The 21,018-nt window shown below is 42.5% G+C and overlaps 1 long non-coding RNA gene across 1 annotated transcript; it reads left to right on the top strand.

Annotated features, from left to right (window-relative positions):
• Positions 1-11,182: 11,182 nt before the first annotated feature.
• LOC311147544 lies at positions 11,183-12,272 on the top strand. The gene is made up of 3 exons (XR_014614803.1): positions 11,183-11,257; positions 11,669-11,781; positions 11,931-12,272. It is a non-coding gene; the product is annotated as an uncharacterized lncRNA (long non-coding RNA).
• Positions 12,273-21,018: the final 8,746 nt, after the last annotated feature.

Genomic DNA, 21,018 nt, shown 5'->3' with positions numbered 1-21,018 from the left:
GGGCCCTTCACCACTTTTTAACCTCTAATCCATTATTTACAGCACCATACCAGTGTATACATAATATGTGGGAAAAAATTGATAGACTTGTTTATTTTTTGTCAGGATTTTCAGATAAGATTGTTCAAGCTTGTGAAGGGAATACCGCTCCTCTTGATCGTGGTACGTTCTGATAGGAGCCTATTTCAGCCGTAAACATGTGAACAATGTTTTGAACATTTGGGGCAGATTTCCAGGACAGATTAAATTAAACCTAGTCCTGGACTAAGAAGCTCTCATCCAATGAAAGTGCTTCTTAGTCCAAGACTGGGTTTAATATGTGTCTGGAAAACCAGCCCCTGGAAGTTGTCATGACATTTCTGTCATTTGTAAGACTATTGTGGACTTCTCCGGCAAATGTCATGTTTTTTAATTCCACAGACTGGGGAACCATAAAGGTCAAGCCAACTATGGAAGGACAGATAGTTGAGTTTGCTCACATGGCATTTGGGATACATGGCGTTTAAACTAATACCAACTGCTACCATGCTTGTTAACTAGATATTTTGTCTTACAAGTAATGCTATTCTTTTTACAACTTTTCCAAAATAGTTCCAAAATGGCACTATTCGTTGAAAAGACATTAGGCTGACATATTTTGTTATGTCATAGCAGTGGTGTAAAGTACTGAAGTAAAAATAATTTAAAGTATTACTTAAGTCGTTTTTTTTGGGTATCTGTACCTCACTATTTATATTTTTGACTACTTTTACTTCACTACATTCCTTAAAAAAAATATCATACTTTTAACTTCATACATTTACCCTGAAACCCAAAAGTACTCGTTACATTTCGAATGCTTATTAGGACAGGAAAATTGTCCAATTCACGCACTTCTTAAGAAAACATCCCTGGTCAACCCTACTGCCTCTGATCTGACGGACTCACTAAACACAAATGCTTAATTTGTAAATTATGTCTGAATGTTGGAGTGTGCCCCTGGCTATCCTTAAATAAATAATACAACTAGAAAATGGTGCTGTCTCGTTTGCTTAATATAAAGAATGTGAAATGATTTATACTTTTACAGTGAGGGAAAAAAGTATTTGATCCCCTGCTGATTTTGTACGTTTGCCCACTGATAAAGAAATGATCAGTGTATAATTTTAATGGTAGGTTTATTTGAACAGTGAGAGACAGAATAACAACAACAAAATCCAGAAAAACGCATGTCAAAAATGTTATAAATTGATTTGCATTTTAATGAGGGAAATAAGTATTTGACCCCTCTGCAAAACATGACTTAGTACTTGGTGGCAAAACCCTTGTTGGCAATCACAGAGGTTAGACGTTTCTTGTAGTTGGCCACCAGGTTTGCACACATCTCAGGAGGGATTTTGTCCCACTCCTCTTTGCAGATCTTCTCTAAGTCATTAAGGTTTCGAGGCTGATGTTTGGCAACTCGAACCTTCAGCTCCCTCCACAGATTTTCTATGGGATTAAGGTCTGGAGACTGGCTAGGCCACTCCAGGACCTTAATGTGCTTCTTCTTGAGCCACTCCTTTGTTGCCTTGGCCGTGTGTTTTGGGTCATTGTCATGCTGGAATACCCATCCACGACCCATTTTCAATGCCCTGGCTGAGGGAAGGAGGTTCTCACCCAAGATTTGACGGTACATGGCCCCGTCCATCGTCCCTTTGATGCGGTGAAGTTGTTCTGTCCCCTTAGCAGAAAAAGACCCCCAAAGCATAATGGTGCCACCTCCATGTTTGACGGTGGGGATGGTGTTCTTGGGGTCATAGGCAGCATTCCTCCTCCTCCAAACACGGCGAGTTGAGTTGATGCCAAAGAGCTCCATTTTGGTCTCATCTAACCACAACACTTTCACCCAGTTCTCCTCTGAATCATTCAGATATTCATTGGCAAACTTCAGACGGCCCTGTATATGTGCTTTCTTGAGCAGGGGGACCTTGCGGGCGCTGCATGATTTCAGTCCTTCACGGCGTAGTGTGTTACCAATTGTTTTCTTGGTGACTATGGTCCCAGCTGCCTTGAGATCATTGACAAGATCCTCCCGTGTAGTTCTGGGCTGATTCCTCACCGTTCTCATGATCATTGCAACTCCACGAGGTGAGATCTTGCATGGAGACCCAGGCCGAGGGAAATTGACAGGTCTTTTGTGTTTTTTCCATTTGCGAATAATCGCACCTACTGTTGTCACCTTCTCACCAAGCTGCTTGGCGATGGTCTTGTAGCCCATTCCAGCCTTGTGTAGGTCTACAATTTTGTCCCTGACATCCTTGGAGAGCTCTTTGGTCTTGGCCATGGTGGAGAGTTTGGAATCTGATTGATTGATTGCTTCTGTGGACAGGTGTCTTTTATACAGGTAACACGCTGAGATTAGGAGCACTCCCTTTAAGAGTGTGCTCCTAATCTCAGCTCGTTACCTGTATAAAAGACACCTGGGAGCCAGAAATCTTTCTGATTGAGAGGGGCTCAAATACTTATTTCCCTCATTAAAATGCAAATCAATTTATAACGTTTTTGACATGCATTTTTCTGGATATTTTTGTTGTTATTCTGTCTCTCACTGTTCAAATAAACCTACCATTAAAATTATAGACTGATCGTTTCTTTGTCAGTGGGCAAACATACAAAATCAGCAGGGGATCAAATACATTTTTCCCTCACTGTATATGGAGTGTTGATACAATTTATTTAATAATACGGTACCGGATTCAACATAACAAACTGCACGTAAATTGCCCCTTGCTATCTGAAGGATGGACAAAGAACATATCTCAGCTCTTATATCCACGTTACATTTACATTTACAATTTAGTCATTTAGCAGATGCTCTTATCCAGAGCGACTTACAGTTAGCGCATACATTATTTTATCGAACCCACAACCCTGGCGTTGCAAACGCCATGCTCTACCAACTGAGCTACATCCCCTGCCGGCCATTCCCTCCCCTACCCTGGACGACGCTGGGCCAATTGTGCGCCGCCCCATGGGTCTCCCGGTCGCGGCCGGCTACGACAGAGCCTGGATTCGAACCAGGATCTCTAGTGGCACAGCTAGCACGGCGATGCAGTGCCTTAGACCACTGCGACACATTTCTTCAACAACATCTGGGCTCCCGAGTGGCGCAGTAGTCTAAGGCACTGCATCTCAGTGTTTGAGGCGTCACTACAGACCCCCTGGTTCGATTCCATGCTGTATCAAAACCGGCCGTGATTGGGAGTCCCATAGGGCGGCGCACAATTGGCCCAGCGTTGTCCGGGTTTGGCCGGTGTAGGCCGTCATTGTAAATAAGAATTTGTTCTTAACTGACTTGCCTAGTTAAATAATTTTTTAAAAACCATCAGTGGGCACTCCCCACCCTGATGGTACTAGCTTGTACCCCATCTATCAATCACTCTAAGATAAACACCAGTGGGCCCCCTAGACATCCTGGCCCTAGACTCTGTGGCACCAAGAGTGACCTATCTAATGGATTAACCTCATTCCTAAAACACTGTATAAACCCCTCATATCAATGGGTGAGAAAAATATATATGTAATTCAGGCTGTAACGCAACAAAAGTTGGAATAAGTCAAGGGGTTTTAATATTAATATTTTATTTTTCCATATGGGAGTCTTCAGGGGGTGGGTGAGGTGCAATCAAACAGTTATCTCATCAGATTTTCCAGTAAGGAAGGTCTTTCCTTATTGTCAATTCTGTCAATCTTTACCTAGACATTCAAGAGTACAGTATCAAATTAGTGGTGATATACAAAACAAATCAACGTTTATTGGTCACGTGCACAGTGAAATGTTTACCTGCTAACTCTCCTCAACAATGCAGTACAATATCAATATCAATCAATAATGAAATACCAAATACAAAGTCCAAAATAACAAGTAGTAAAAATAAGTAGAAGGGAACCTCAGTTGGTAGAGCATGGTGCTTGCAACTCCAGGGTTGAGTGTTCGATTCCCACGGGGGGACCAGTACGAAAAAAGTATTAAAATGTATGCACTCACTACTGTAAGTCGCTCTTATTCAGAGCGTCTGCTAAAAAGTAATACAAGCGTGGTATGAGACGTATGTACACAATTGAATATACAAAATCAAATCAAATTTTATTGGTCACATAAACGTGTTTAGCAGATGTTATAGCGGGTGTAGCGAAATGCCTGTGCTTCTAGCTCCGACAGTGCAGTAATATCTAACAAGTAATATCTAACAATTTCACAACATATACCCAATACACACAAATCTAAGTAAGGAATGGAATTAAGAATATTTACATATATGGACAAGCAATGACAGAGCGGCATGGACTAAGATACAGCAGAATAGTATAGAGTAGAACTATACAGTAGGTTTTATAAAATGTGCTATGTCAAATGATGATGATTGTTATACAAGCAGTAAAGTGAGAAGTGACTTGGTATAGCAGCTTAATAAATAAATAGTAATAATAAATAGTATGAGACTGTGGTGTGTGTGTGTGTGTGTGTGTGTGTGTGTTAGGGATAATGTTGAACCTTTTAATGCGCTATTGGCCGATTGTGCAGGTGACGTTTTTAGAAATGTATGTTCTGTGTACAGTATATTTATGTATTTTTTTTAAACTGACAAGTAAAATCAATCAATCATGAAATGAAAAATGACTTATAACAGAACAAATGATCAGGAGAATTGTAGGGATTCATTAAAATGTCCCTACCATCATATCAAAGCCAATATGACACCAATGTCAATGAAACTTCGCAAATCAACTTGATTGGAGGTACACAACACACTCCCTGCCTCTCTTCATGAGCTGTCCGGCCGTTACCGAGAACCACATACCTGACTTTTAACAGGGTCGTTAGCATTAGAAAAAAACTAAATGTATTGCCCCGACCTAGCTCAATATCTAGGCTACAGCGACCATAAAGTGATCATTAGACTTGCCACCTTTTTGGACTGAATACGTTTTTAGGGGCAACAGTTTTGATAAAATGTATAATTTATCACTCTCACGTGCTTGTTTCTGTACATTAAGAACCAATGAAGTGCTACCTTTTTGTAGCATTTCTGACAATGCTAACATCGAAACTCAGAGTTCTAACACCAGGTCGGTTGCTCGGCAACAACACAGCTGCTTGTACCAGCCTGCCAGTCATAAGAAGTGTATGGGAACAAACCTAGGCTACCGTATATACTGTAGCTAGCTATATGGTGCCTTTCATCAAGTATTTAAAATGGCAAGATATTTATCAAGTTTGTTGGTCTGTAAGTAAAAGTTTCTTATTCGTGCATACTTGAAGCTTTGATTTGTTAAAAACCTTTTCGTATTTTGCTCTTTGACAAACTTGATCTTTGTCTGATTCACTCTCTCGATCCATTTGCCTATGTAAATACATAGTGCTATTGTCGAGTCTCTTGAGAGAGGAAGGAAATAAAACCTCAAACATTAATCTAATGAATCTATTTAAACTAATATGCCATATAGTTGGTAAGAGAGCACAAACGGATCTGGGACTCAGGCTAGTGCTGTGGTCATATAGGCCTGAAGCAGAAGGAGCACACGCACCCACCCACTCTTTTTGTGTGATCAAGTTTTTATTATTTTTGGGTTGACAGGACACAAAAACACAAACCAACTGTCACACCCTGATCGGTTTCACCTGTCTTGTGCTTGTCTCCACCCCCCACCCGGTGTCTCCCATTTGTCCCCATTTATCCCCTGTGTATTTATACCAGTGTTTTCTGTTTGTCTGTTGCCAGTTCGTCTTGTCTCGTCAACCATTCTGCCTGCCCTGACCCTGAGCCTGCCTGCCGTTCTGTACCTTGTGACACTGTTCTGGATTACCGACCTCTGCCTGCCCCGACCCTGAGCCTGCCTGCCGTTTCTGTACCTTTCGGACTCTGCTCTGGATTACTGACCTCTGCCTGCCCTTGACCTGTCGTTTGCCTGCACCCTGTTTCTGTAAATAAACGTTTTGCTATTTTCGAACTGTCTGCATCTGGGTCTTATCCTGAGCCTTGATACCAACAGACAACAACATGTATCCCCCTTCCCTTCCCACCCACAGGACCTGCTTATCTGAATACATACAGTATATCAAAGAAGTGACTTTAACTTGTCATGTGTTGTAGTCCATATGTTAATAGTGTCTGATTTTGCACCATGCATTAGAGAGATTGATAGTTCAAGTTGAGCTATGTCGATGAATGAGGCCGGCAAGCCAAATCCTTCTTTGCCTGTATGTTAGGGTCAGTAAAGAATACAGTGCATTCGAAACGTATTCAGACCCCTTCAACTTTTTCATATTTTGCTATGTTACAGCCTTATTCTATCTTCCTTGAGATGTTTCTACAACTGCATTGGACTCCACCTGTGGTAAATTCAATTGATTGGACATGATTTGGAAAGGCACACACCTGTCTATATAAGGACCCACATTTGACAGTGCATGTCAGAGCAAAAACCAAGCCATGAGGTCGAAGGAATTGTCAGTAGAGCTCCGAGACAGGATTGCTTCGAGGCAAAAATCCGGGGAAGGGTTACCAAAAAATATCTGCAGCATTGAAATTCCCAAAGAACACAGTGGCCTTCGTCATTCTTAAATGGAAGAAGTTTGGAACCACCAAGACTCTTCCTAGAGCTGGCCGCCCTGGCCAAACTGAGCAATCGGGGGAGAAGGGCCTTGGTCAGGGAGGTGACCAAGAACCTGATGGTCACTCTGACAGAGTTCCAGAGTTCCTCTGTGGAGATGGGAGAACATTCCGGAAGGACAACCATCTCTGCAGCACTCCACCAAACAGGCTTTTATGGTAGATGGCCAGACGGAAGCCACTCCTCAGTAAAAGGCACATGACAGCCCGCTTGGAGTTTGCCAAAAGGCACCTAAAGACTCTCAGACCATGAGAAACAAGATTATCTGGTCTGATGAAACCAAGATTGAACTCTTTGGCCTGAATGCCAAGCCACCAGTCTGGAGGAAACCTTGCACCATCCCTACGGTGAAGCATGGTGGTGGCAGCATCATGCTGTGGCGAGGTTTTTCAGCCGCAGGGACTGGGAAACTAGTCTGGATCGAGGGAAAGATTAACGGAGCAAAGTACAGCGAGATCCTTGATGAAAACCTGCTCCAGAGCGCTCAGGACCTCAGACTGGGGCGAAGGTTAACCTTCCAACAGGACATCGACCCTAAGCACACAACCAAGACAACGCAGGAGTGGCTTCAGGAGAAGTCTCTGAATGTCCTTGAGTGGTCCAGCCAGAGCCCGGACTTGAACCCGATAGAATATCTCTGGAGAGACCTGAAAGTAGCTGTGCAGCGACTCTCCCTATCCAACCTAACAGAGCTTGAGAGGATCTGCAGAGAAGAATGGGAGAAACTACCCAAATACAGGTGTGCCAAGCTTGTAGCGTCATACCCAAGAACACTCGAGGCTGTAATCACTGCCAAAGGTGCTTCAACAAAGTACTGAGTAAAGGGTCTGAATATTTATTTAAATGTGATATTTCAGTTTGAAGTTTTAATAAATTTGCTAACATAAAAAAAAACGAGCATACAGAGACCCTGGGGACAGAGCATACAGAGACCCTGGGGACAGAGCATACAGAGACCCTGGGGACAGAGCATACAGAGACCCTGGGGACAGAGCATACAGAGACCCTGGGGACAGAGCATACAGAGACCCTGGGGACAGAGCATACAGAGACCCTGGGGACAGAGCATACAGAGACCCTGGGGACAGAGCATACAGAGACCCTGGGGACAGAGCATACAGAGACCCTGGGTACTACCTAAGGACATAGATCAGAACCACAGGGTACTACATAAGGACGTAGAGCAAAACGAAGCTGCAAATAAACGAAAAATGAAGAACCAGGCAGATCGTGTTGCTTTTTCAAGTCTTGGAACACAAGTAAGCTACAACTGTCCACAATGTCAGAGAGAGTATGCGTTCCCTTCTCACTCCAAGCTGGAAAATATATTGGCTGGCCACCCAAGAGGAGGCTGGGATTTTAAACAAAATATATTGGCTGGCCACCCAAGAGGAGGCTGGGATTTTAAACAAAATATATTGGCTGGCCACCCAAGAGGCGGCTGGGATTTTAAACAAAATATATTGGCTGGCCACCCAAGAGGAGGCTGGGATTTTAAACAATGGCATTTGGGGATGATGATTAATTATATACTTGGAATGGTTCCCCCATTGAACACGGTAATGTAAGCATTTGCGTGACGATGGGCCAAAGGTGAGTTTGGCCTTTTTGAAAGAGATTTTGGAATACACCAGATCTTGGTGCCTGTACGGCTTTGCTAAATTCTCCTCCAGGAGGCGCCATGCCACTGAGATATTGGGGTTCAACCACACGTAGTGGGCGTAGCATAAATGCCCAAAAGTATAATTTAAGATTGGGGAGGATTTGGCCTCCAGAACACTTCTCTCTGTAAAGTGGACATTTTGATCCGAGGGCGCTTGCCCTTCCATATACATTTGGAGATCAACCTGTGCAGTTTCTTACAATATCCCAGTGGCGGTGAAAGGGGAATCATAGAGCTGTAAAAGTTTATCAGGTGGAAGTATGTTCATCTTAACGATGGAAATGCATGTCTGAAAAGAGTTTGAGAATTTGAGCATTGCAGGTCAGAGTCTTATTTGTTTATAAACACTATTAAAAATTGGTAGTGGTGATGATCTGTAAAGGACGGTGAGATGTCAATACCTAGGTAATTTTGTAACCTGAGATTGAACTGAAGTTTTTCAAAGATATTGAGAAGGATACGGTAGAGAATGAGGAACGTCTCCAACAAATAATAAAATATACTTTGCATAAAGTGAGATATGGTGGTCAGAGATGTGAGCAGTGATAGGAACATGTGTGGACTGATGGACTTCCTGACCCAGGGGTTCTAATCATAAAGTGAAGAGTAAGCTGCTGAGAGGACAGCCTTGCCTTGTCCCTCTGGAAATGGGGAAGTGTTTAGAACATCATTTCCCAGTAAGCTCCATAGCAGATGGATTAGAATACAGTACTTTGATCATGTTCATAAAACAATCTCTGAAGCCCATACATTTGAGTACTGTCAAGAGGTACTGCCATTCAAGGCGACCGAAGGCCTTTTTTCGGCATCAAGTGAGAGAACAGCAGCAGGAAGTTCTACATTTGGTACAATTTCATCATTATGTTTAACCTGTGATGAGTACAATTCAGATAACCAACTGTTGAAGTAATCATTTTGCCTAGCTCAGGTATCTGAACTTCCGCGATGCTGATTGAATGTAGACGCTGTTATCAGGGAAATATCAGGGAAATATCAGGGAGTGTTCAGAGGGGTTGGTAGGGTACAAGGAAGTAGTATTAGCTCTTCTAGTAAACAACTAGCACGTGCCATAATAAGGCCTTTGTTCCTTCAATTGGAAATTCTATCAATCTTTACCTAGACATTCAAGAGTACAGTATCACATTAGTGCTGATATACAATACGTATAAATGTTTTTCACTGACATCAAAAAAATCAATCAATCATAAAATGTAAATTAAACTTATAACAGAACAAATGATCAGGAGAAAGGTTGCCTTGTCTAAGAAAAGTTTCTCACTTGTGCATAGTTGTAGCTTTGATTTGTTAAAAACTTTTTGGGGTATAAATTATCTCACTATTTGACAAGCTTGATGTTTGTCTGAGACTCTGCCTTTAAGAGGGGTGTGAACAGTTTGAACAGTTTAGGATCACATAAAGTTGCGAGGTGGGGGTTTGTTACTACGGCGATAAATGACAATATCCATCCGGACCGTTGCCATCCAGGAAATGTGTGTGTCTGGACCTTCTCAAATAGTATTTGAGTACCCCTGTTCTAGACATTCAAGAGTACAGTATAAAAAATAAAAAATATATATATTTGTTTTAATGTATGCACTCACTAACTGTAAGTCACTCTGGATAAGAGCGTCTGCTAAATGACTAAAAATGTAAATGTAAAAAATCAAATCAAAGTTTATTGGTCACGTGCACGTAAACGGTACAGTAAAATGCTTATTTGCTAACTTATTGTACTGCACATTTGAGGAGAGTTCGCAAGTAAGCATTTTACTGTACCATTTACATGCACGTGATTAATAACAGTATCTATATCAATCAAGAAAATCAAATGCCAAAATACAAAGTCCAAAATAACAAGTAGTAAAAATAAGTCTAACATTTTTTTTTTTTACTGCTGATATACAATTCCTAATTATTAGGGGTAATGTTTAACCTGTTATATCTTATCTTAGCCTGCTGATAATCTTATAAAAATGAAAATGTGTATACATGTAGGCAGAGCAAAAGGATCAGGAGAGAGGTCGTCTTGTCATCAAGTGTTCAAAATGGCAAGATATTTATCAAGTCTGTTGCTGTGTAAGTGAAAGTTTCCTATTAATTTGTTTATATTTCTATTTCACAACTTTGATCCTGTGATCATATTTTTTTAGCCTATGAATCAATAGTGTTATGTTGAATTTGTTGTCAACTTTGCTGAAATAGGACTGGATCAGAATTAAATAAATAAAAACAATCTCACTTTACGAGACTTACAGTATATATTCACACAAATACCTTAGCCATCTTTTTCAAAATATTTGACTAAAAATAAATGTTTCTCTCACTTTCAGTGTTGATTTCATCGTGGCAAGTTGAATTTGGTAAGAAGCCGTTTGTGCATTATGATACAGTAGTCTATACATTTTTATATCACAATCATTATTTAAAATCAAGGTACTGTACATTATCTTCTTAGCAATGTATCAAACATGGTAAGCAAAGTTTTAAAAAAAGCTCAGTGAGCAAAGAAATTGTTATTACAAATGAAAATGTATACAATGAACTACAGAAATATGATCAGAAATAAAATATACAAAAATATTCTGTATGCTAATCAGGAGTTTCACAAAGCTCCAGGATTGCCTGTGAGGGGCAAACTGCTCATCTTCATTGTGGTAAGTTCTGATAGGAGCCTTGCTCATACCGTTATTTCAACATATTATATATTATTTCCATTTATTATCTTCCATTCAAAGTTTTCATGAGATTTCTGTCATTTTGTAAAAGCATATGGTGGAGGTACGTGGTGGTGGAGCTTAGGAGTGTGCGGGTTCTATTTCCTTTATAAACAGAGGGTGGAACCATAAGGATCATTGGAGCCAACTATGGACGGAGAGATCATCGGACCTGCGGACGTGGTATCTGGATATACAATGGCAACTGCATACACCATGGTACCTACGCTATTGTGTCTTCCAGGTAAGGCTTTTTTTCTTTTCTTTACAAGATGAAATGTTCTCTGTACACTTTTAAACTTTAGAGAATTTTTCTAATGATAACACAATTTAAATTGAATCTGTGTTATTAGCAAACTGAAGGCTGTTGTATGATACTCATTCAGCAAAATGGCATTGAAAATATGTAGAATATGTCTTTATGGACCTGTATATTTTATTTTACATATTTTATAGACGTTGCTGACTATTTTTGGGCCAAATCAAGGCTGGGCCAACACAATTTTCAACATCTGTGGTTGTTCAAATCAAGGCCAGGGTGGACAAACCAAATTTCAATCAATGATTAACGTCCATGGATGTCATGCGTCAGTTGGTGCTCACTGGGTAAAAGTCTGGCAGTTGTACGTGTATAACCTCTCTCTTTTAACTTCAGGTGTAATGGCAGAAGCTACTGTGCGGTCCCTGCAAGAAACTCTGTTTTCGGGGACCCATGTCAAGCAATTTGGAAGTATTTGGAAGTTAAATGGATATGCAAGCGTGCTGCCTGTGAGTGTTTTCCTACCAATTTATATAACAAAATAGCATATATATATATATATATATATATATATATAACACAATAACATATTTATATAACAAAATAACATATTTCACAGTGATTGTCATTGTTTCATAAAGCCTTTGTATTTCAACAGCAGCTGCTGCTGCAGGTCAAATGGGATCAGGCATGCTGGTACAGCGTGAGCAAGCCGCAGGCCCACATTACCAGTTGACGAATGTACAGCAGACTCCGTATCTGAACAAGCAGTCACCCCCCCGTAGGAAAGTTGCCCCCTCCAGTGGAAAACAACTCACAGGACAGTGATAGGCTTAATCTTTCACTTTTGTCTTGAGTGTTGTGTTTTTCAACTTATTTTACCACTTTTTCTTCTTAAGGCATTCATGATGATGACGACTCGTTGGAAATGGTTTACCATATCAGACCTGACAGTGAGTCATTTTAGTCACATCTATTTCCATAAACTCTACACACCATTGTAGTTGAGTTGTTGGAAAACAATCATTACCATTAAAGTGTAGGAACACTCATTCAGTACTTTGTTTCTTAAACAAAATGACTCAAATAGAATACTTATTGTGATACTTATTAACTGATTTGCATGATTTTTGTAAAGTCAAATATGAAGTACAGAAGACAAATATTAATTTCAAACAATTATTACATAATGATGGCAGTAAATTGTTATTTTTGTCCCTGAGTTTTTGTAATAAACATTGTAAATATTGTTGTTTATGTAAAACTATTTGCAAAGAGACTTCTTAAAGATGAAATTAAAAGCAACTCATTCATCTATAAAGGCACACAAAAGTTCTGAGTTAGAAATATAAAATCAATGATTACAAATTGTTTTATCTTTTATCATGTGCATAGTTTTTTGTTATTTTTTTCTCATAGTTCAGTCTGCCCCCGGTCCCCCCTATTGAAATGTACATATGTATAGGTATTGTATATTGTAATTTGTAATTGTTTATGACTTACAATAAAAAATAAATAAATGTTTAATACCCTAACAAAATTTCCTAATTTACAATTTTTTTTAGTCATTTCAGCAGACGCTCTTATCCAGAGAGACTTACAGTTAGTGAGTGCATACATTTTCATACTGGCCCCCCGTGGGAAACAAACCCGAACAAATCCCTAATTTACACCAAACAATCTCAACATACGAATTCTATTCCTGAGCTGAGCTGTGGTAGCCTGAGTCCCAGATCTCTCTGTACTGTCTTGCCAAGTTCAATGTCATAGAGTTGGCAAGACGGCCTCCAATGTCATACAGTTGGAAAGAGAGCCTCCTATGTCATAGAGTTGGCAAGACAGCCTCCAATGTCATAGAGTTGGCAAGACAGCCTCCAATGTCATACAGTTGGAAAGACAGCCTCCAATGTCATACAGTTGGAAAGACAGCCTCCTATGTCATAGAGTTGGCAAGAGAGCGCACACCAACCTTGGACTCAGGCTAGTGTTGTAGCCAGATAGGCCTGAAGCAGCCAGAGTGTTGTGGTCAGACAGGCTTGAAGCAGCCAGAGTGTTGTGCTGAGGCTGCCTGCAGTAGATAGCCCCTCTATGTGTTCCTCTACAGCTGAGTACAGGTCCTGGACCTGGTCCCTGAAAGGAGGGAGCCCCGCCCACAAGATGGCCACCATCACCACGGACAGCAGCAGCAGCACACACAGTCAGTCACAAGACACAGGGCTTCTAGAAACATCTTTAAAACCTTAACCTGTACTGAAGAACAGCAGAAAAAAACAACAACATTTACTTCAAAGTGGATGTAACTGCGCCGTCAGGGGCATATTTCAGAAATGCATTTCATTACATGGGTTATGGGGTGATTTTGGGCAGAAGGACAATAGAGGGAAGGAGATGTTCACTGCTGCTGCTGCTGCGTCGCAGGCTGAGCTGTCTGAGTTCGTCCCTGCACTGCGTCAGACGGACCTGGCACGACTGGCACTCTTCCTCCACTGCCTCCAGCTTGTTCTGCAGCTCCACACACACACACACACACACAAATTTTTTACATTTACATTTTAGTCATTTAGCAGACGCTCTTATCCAGAGCGACTTACAGTTAGTGCATACATTATTATTTTTCATACCCCCTGTGGGAATCGAACCCACAACCCTGGCGTTGCAAACGCCATGCTCTACCAACTGAGCTACATCCCTGCCGGCCATTCCCTCCCCTGCCCTGGACGACGCTGGGCCAATTGCACGCTGCCCCATGGGTCTCCCGGTCGCGGCCGGCTACAACAGAGCCGGCCACGAATTGAAACATCTGTACATTCTATTCACGGTTACTGGTCCATTTCAGATTATGATAATTTGAGGTGATCAATGAACATGTAATAACTCATATTCCTCATGCTTTCACTGTCAGGCTTAGCACAGTAAAGAGGCTCCCTCACCTCTCTCTCCTTCAGCCGTAGTCGGTCCTGAGTGTGATGGAGCTGCTCCTCAACTTGATTTCCTTCTCCCCATGAGAACTGCTTCTGCTGTGATGACACAATAAGCTCCTCCTCCACCTCCCTCTCTCTTTCCCCCTCTACCTGCTCCTCCTCTAGCACTTCCTCCAACACAGCCAACTGCACCAGGGTCTCCTCCAAGTCTTCTGACTCCTCTGACAATACATCCAGCTTCCTCTGTTCCTCCTCCTCCTTTCAGCAACACACTCATCTGCTCCTCCTCTTCCACCTGGGCCAGGGACACCCCAAAGGGACGACGACTCAGCGCTGGGATCTAGGAGTCAGGGCAAGCAGGGATAGTCATTAATCTTCCAGGGACGACGACTCAGTGCTGGGATCTAGGAGTCAAGGCAAGCAGGGATAGTCATTCATCCTCCAGGGACGACGACTCAGCGCTGGGATCTAGGAGTCAGGGCAAGCAGGGATAGTCATTCATCCTCCAGGGACGACGACTCAGCGCTGGGATCTAGGAGTCAGGGCAAGCAGGGATAGTCATTCATCCTCCAGGGACGACTCCTCAGCGCTGGGATCTAGGAGTCAGGGCAAGCAGGGATAGTCATTCATCTTCCAGGGACTCCTCCTCAGCGCTGGGATCTAGGAGTCAGGGCAAGCAGGGATAGTCATTAATCTTCCAGGGACTCCTCCTCAGCGCTGGGATCTAGGAGTCAGGGCAAGCAGGGATAGTCATTCATCCTCCAGGGACGACTCCTCAGCGCTGGGATCTAGGAGTCAGGGCAAGCAGGGATAGTCATTCATCCTCCAGGGACGACTCCTCAGCGCTGGGATCTAGGAGTCAGGGCAAGCAGGGATAGTCATTCATCCTCCAGGGACGACTCCTCAGCGCTGGGATCTAGGAGTCAGGGCAAGCAGGGATAGTCATTCATCCTCCAGGGACGACGACTCAGCGCTGGGATCTAGGAGTCAGGGCAAGCAGGGTCAAAGTGGAGAAACTGCCTCTAGTTTTCTGGTAGAGTTCTTCTAATTTTTTCCTAACGGTGATTGCTCTCCATAATGAGGCCTGGGCGAAAGGAAAAGCAACAATGAAGGGACTCCGTAATTAAGCTAAAATAACATTTCCTTAATAAATGAGCTCAGGATCGTCTGAATAAAAGGATAAAAAAAGGCCTAATATCAACAAGATGAACTTCAAATATATTGATAAAGACAATAGACATGTACAGTAGATGGTAAGCTAAGGAATAACATGTATATTTTCTTACCCATTCACTGCTGTACAGTTCAGCCAGGTCATCTTTGGTTGTTCTTGTTCTTCAAGCCATAATCAACGGACGTCCATTGGATGTAGGCCTAGAAGTCATAGGCCAACACACTGGGCACAGACGTCAATTCAATGTCTATTCCACGTTGGTTCAACGTAATTTCATTTAAATGACGTGGAAACAACGTTGATTCAACCAGTGTGTGCCCAGTGAAAACTGACTCTACCTCACAACGACTCTGTCTTGGCTTCGTCGCAAGATAGTACAACTGTTGTCCTTGACCTTTGCCCTTTCTGACCTTGGCAGATTTGACTTAGGGGGTCACACTGTAGTAACCCTGCAATGTCTCGGACCACGGCTGTATCGGCTTCACAGATGACACAACTGTCATCCTTTCCAAAGTCTTTTGCCCTTTTTGGGCTGACTGATCTTCTGCTGGTAAATTCCTGCTGTCTCCTCTGCCTCAGCTCCTTCTTTGATCCACCTGGTGAACAAATATCTAATGGGGTTTTGAGTCTGCACGCAAACTGATGTCACATAAAGCAATTCCTTCATTTTTCAATTGTTTTTATCAGGATGCAGTTTGTCAATATAGTCCAACACAAACAGTGTAGCCTCTATGGCACATTTGCTAACATAACATCATGGAGCTTGTGTAGGGAAGGAAAGCTTGAATACATGGAGAGGTTTTAGACGTCTGCATTGAGTTGTTGCAATAGATGGATGGGACATGTTACCCTCTCAGTTACTAATCTTGTCTGAAGTAATGGATCCTGAGGAGCCGGTGTGTGTTAAAAAACAGCCTCATATGCCTACAGTCTTTCTCCCTCTTTGTCACGCCCTGGCTCTGGGGACTCTTAAATGTTGAGCCAGGGTGTGGACTTGTTATGTTTAGGTGTCTATGGGTGTTCTAGATTGTGTATATCTATGTTGGCCAGGGTGGTTCCCAATCAGAGACAGCTGTGGCTCGTTGTCTCTGATTGGGGACCATACTTAGGCAGCCTTTTTGGCACTTTTGTATTGTGGGATCTTGTTCTGTATAGGTTTGTGTTGGTGAACCTTTAGACTTCACGTATCGTTTTGTTGTTGGTGTATAGTACTCATTGAAAGATGTACGCCTATCACGCTGCGCCTTGGTCTGCCTCTTACAACGATCGTGACACTCTTCTAAACTGTGTCCTCCCAGTAGCTTCTCTGGTAACTTCTCTGTCTGTCTTTCTCAGGTCGCTCTTTCTGTCTTGCTGTCTTGCATGTTTTTTTCAGGAAGTGGAGGGGATGGGGAACCACACCAGTCTTATGTGTTCCTCTATCTCACAAACCAGCTGTACTAGAGCTGATTCCACACACTGCTGGGATCCAATGATCTCAGACTCAGCCTGCAAGGCCAAGTCGACCCAATGATTACAGACTCAGCGAGACTGGTCAGCTGTTTACAGTGCTATGTAGTTGGTCTCATATGTAACTAATGGAAAGAATGCATATATTGTTAACCTCCCATCAGTCTCTTACTGTTAACGTGTGTGTGTGTGTGTGTGTGTGTGTGTGTGTGTGTGTGTGTGTGTGTGTGTGTGTGTGTGTGTGTGTGAAAATAAAATGGGGTTGATTGCCTCTGGACTTGAGTTATTGCACAAAAATTGCTTTCAAACTGTGCCCTATTCACCAAGCTCAAGAAAGTAAACTGCAACCAGTGGAGTAAAGTACTTAAGTAAAAATAAAGCAGGGGCGCAACTTTCACTGGCGACGAGGGGGACATGTCCCCCCCACATTCTGAAATTGCATGTTTTGGCCCCCCCCCCCCAGTTTTATCATTGGAATGTGATACAAAACGAGGCAACGGTGTGGTTTAGGACCATGCGGACGCCTCCGAACGGTCAGTTAGGCTGTTTGGAGTGTTTATCCAATCCAAAAATATATATACAGTGGGGAGAATAATGTATTTGATACACTGCCGATTTTGCAGGTTTTCCTACTTACAAAGCATGTAGAGGTCTGTAATTTTTATCATACGTACACTTCAACTGTGAGAGACGCAATCTAAAACAAAAATCCAGAAAATCACATTGTATTATTTTTAAGTAATTAATTTGCATTTTATTGCATGACATAAGTATTTGATCACCTACCAACCAGTAAGAATTCCGGCTCTCACAGACCTGTTCGTTTTTCTTTAAGAAGCCCTCCTGTTCTCCACTCATTACCTGTATTAACTGCACCTGTTTGAACTCGATACCTGTATAAAAGACACCTGTCCACACACTCAATCAAACAGACTCCACCCTCTCCACAATGGCCAAGACCAGAGAGCTGTGTAAGGACATCAGGGATAAAATTGTAGACCTGCACAAGGCTGGGATGGGCAACAGGACAATAGGCAAGCAGCTTGGTGAGAAGGCAACAACTGTTGGCGCAATTATTAGAAAATGGAAGAAATTCAAGATGACGGTCAATCACCCTCGGTCTGGGGCTCCATGCAAGATCTCACCTCGTGGGGCATCAATGATCATGAGGAAGGTAAGGGATCAGCCCAGAACTACACGGCAGGACCTGGTCAATGACCTGAAGAGAGCTGGGACCACAGTCTCAAAGAAAACCATTAGTAACACACTACGCCGTCATGGATTAAAATCCTGCAGCGCACGCAAGGTCCCCCTGCTTAAGCCAGCGCATGTCCAGGCCCGTCTGAAGTTTGCCAATGACCATCTGGATGATCCAGAGGAGGAATGGGAGAAGGTCATGTGGTCTGATGAGACAAAAATTGAGCTTTTTGGTCTAAACTCCACTCGCCGTGTTTGGAGGAAGAAGAAGGATGAGTACAACCCCAAGAACACAATCCCAACCATGAAGCACGGAGGTGGAAACATCATTCTTTGGGGATGCTTTTCTGCAAAGGGGACAGGACGACTGCACCGTATTGAGGGGAGGATGGATGGGGCCATGTATCGCGAGATCTTGGCCGACAACCTCCTTCTCTTAGTAAAAGCATTGAAGATGGGTCGTGGCTGGGTCTTCCAGCATGACAACGACCTGAAACACACAGCCAGGGCAACTAAGGAGTGGCTCCGTAAGAAGTATCTCAAGGTCCTGGAGTGGCCTAGCCAGTCTCCAGACCTGAACCCAATAGAAAATCTTTGGAGGGAGCTGAAAGTCCGTATTGCCCAGCGACAGCCCCGAAACCTGAAGGATCTGGAGAAGGTCTGTATGGAGGAGTGGGCCAAAATCCCTGCTGCAGTGTGTGCAAACCTGGTCAAGACCTACAGGAAACGTATGATCTCTGTAATTGCAAACAAAAGTTTCTGTACCAAATATTAAGTTCTGCTTTTCTGATGTATCAAATACTTATGTCATGCAATAAAATGCAAATTAATTACTTAAAAATCATACAATGTGATTTTCTGGATTTTGTTTTAGATTCCATCTCTCACAGTTGAAGTGTACCTATGAAAAAAATTACAGACCTCTACATGCTTTGTAAGTCGGAAAACCTGCAAAATCGGCAGTGTATCAAATACTTGTTCTCCCCACTGTATATAGGTATTACGCCCCCCCCCCACTTCTAAAACCAAAGTTGCACCCCTGCTTTAAAGTACCACTTAAGGAGTTTTTTTTGGTATCTATACTTTACTTTACTAGTTATATTTTTGACAACTTTTACTTCACTACATTCCTATAGAAAATGATGTACTTTTTACTCCATACATTTTCCCTGACACCCAAAAGTACTCGTTACATTTTGAATGCTTAGCAGGACAGGAGAATGGTCCAATTCAAGCACTTATCAACAGAACAACCCTGGTCATCCCTACTGCCTCTGATCTGGCTTACTCACTAAACACACATACTTAGTTTGTAAATTATGTCTGAGTGTTGGAGTGTGCCTTTGGCTATCCATAAATAAATAAAACAAGAAAATGGTTCCGTCTGGTTTGCTTAATATAAGGAATTTGAAATGATTTATACTTTTACTTTTACTTTTGATACTTAAGTACATTTTAGCATTTACATTTACTTTTGATACTTAAGTATATTTAAAACCAAATACTTTTAGACTTTTACTCAAGTAGTATTTTACTGGGTGACTTTCACTTTTACTTGATTCATTTTCTATTAAGGTATCTTTACTTTTACTAAAGTATGACAATTGGGCACCTTTTCCATCAAATCAAATCATTTTATTAGTCACATACACGTGTTTAGCAGATGTTATTGCAGGTGTAGCGAAATGCTTGTGCTTCTAGCTCCGACAGTGCAGTAATATCTAACAAGTAATATCTAACAATTTCACAACATATACCCAATACACAAATCTAGTAAGGAATGGAATTTAAGAATATATACATATATGGACAAGCAATGACAGAGCGGCATGGACTAACATACAGTAGAATATTATAGAATAGAATACAGTATATACATATGAGATGAGTAGTGCAAGATATGTAAACATTATTAAAGTGACTAGTGTTCCATTTCTTAAAGTGGCCAGTGATTTCAATAGGCAGCAGCAGCCTCTAATGTGCTAGTGATGGCTATTTAACAGTCTGATGGCCTTGAGATAGAAGCTGTTTTTAATTATCTCGGTCCCAGCTTTGATGCACCTGTACTGACCTCGCCTTCTGGATGATAACGGGGTGAACAGGCAGTGGCTTGGGTGGTTGATGTCCTTGATTATCTTTTTGGCCTTCCTGTGACATCGGGTGCTGTAGGTGTCTTGGAGGGCGGGTAGTTTGCCCCCGGTAATGCATTCGGCAGACCGCACCACCCTCTGGAGAGCCCTGCGGTTGCGGGTGGTGCAGTTGCCATACCAGGCGGTGATACAGCCCGACAGGATGTTCTCAATTGTGCATCTGTAAACGTTTGTGAGGGTTTTAGGTGCCAAGCCAAATTTCTTCAGCCTCCTGAGGTTGAAGAGGCTCTGTTGCGCCTTCTTCACCACACTGTCTGCGTTGGTGGACCATTTCAGTTTGTCAGTGATGCATACGCCAAGGAACTTGAAGCTTTCCACCTTCTCCACTGTGGTCCCGTCTATGTGGATAGGGGGGTGCACCCTCTGCTGTTTCCTGAAGTCCACGATAATCTCCTTTGTTTTGGTGACGTTGAGTGAGAGGTTATTTTCATGGCACCACACTCCCAGAGCCCTCACCTCCTCCCTGTAGGCGGTCTCGTCATACTGTTGTGTCATCTGCAAACTTGATGATTGAGTTGGAGGCATGCTTGGCCACACAGTCATGGGTGAACAGGGAGTACAGGAGGGGGCTGAGCACGCACCCTTGTGGGGCCCCAGTGTTGAGGATCAGCGAAGTGGAGATGTTGTTTCCTACCTTCACTACCTGGGGGCGGCCGGTCAGGAAGTCCAGGACCCAGTTGCACAGGGCGGGGTTCAGACCCAGGGCCTCGAGCTTAATGATGAGCTTGGAGGGTCCTATGGTGTTGAATGCTGAGCTATAGTCAATGAACAGCATTCTTACATAGGTATTCCTCTTGTCCAGATGGGATAGGGCAGTGTGCAGTGTGATGGCGATTGCATCGTCTGTGGATCTAT

The sequence above is a fragment of the Coregonus lavaretus genome (genome assembly GCF_964263955.1).
Source record: "Coregonus lavaretus genome assembly, chromosome: 20".
Lineage (NCBI taxonomy): Eukaryota > Metazoa > Chordata > Actinopteri > Salmoniformes > Salmonidae > Coregonus > Coregonus lavaretus.
Note: the sequence above shows the minus strand (reverse complement) of the source record. Positions and strands in the feature narration are given on the sequence as shown.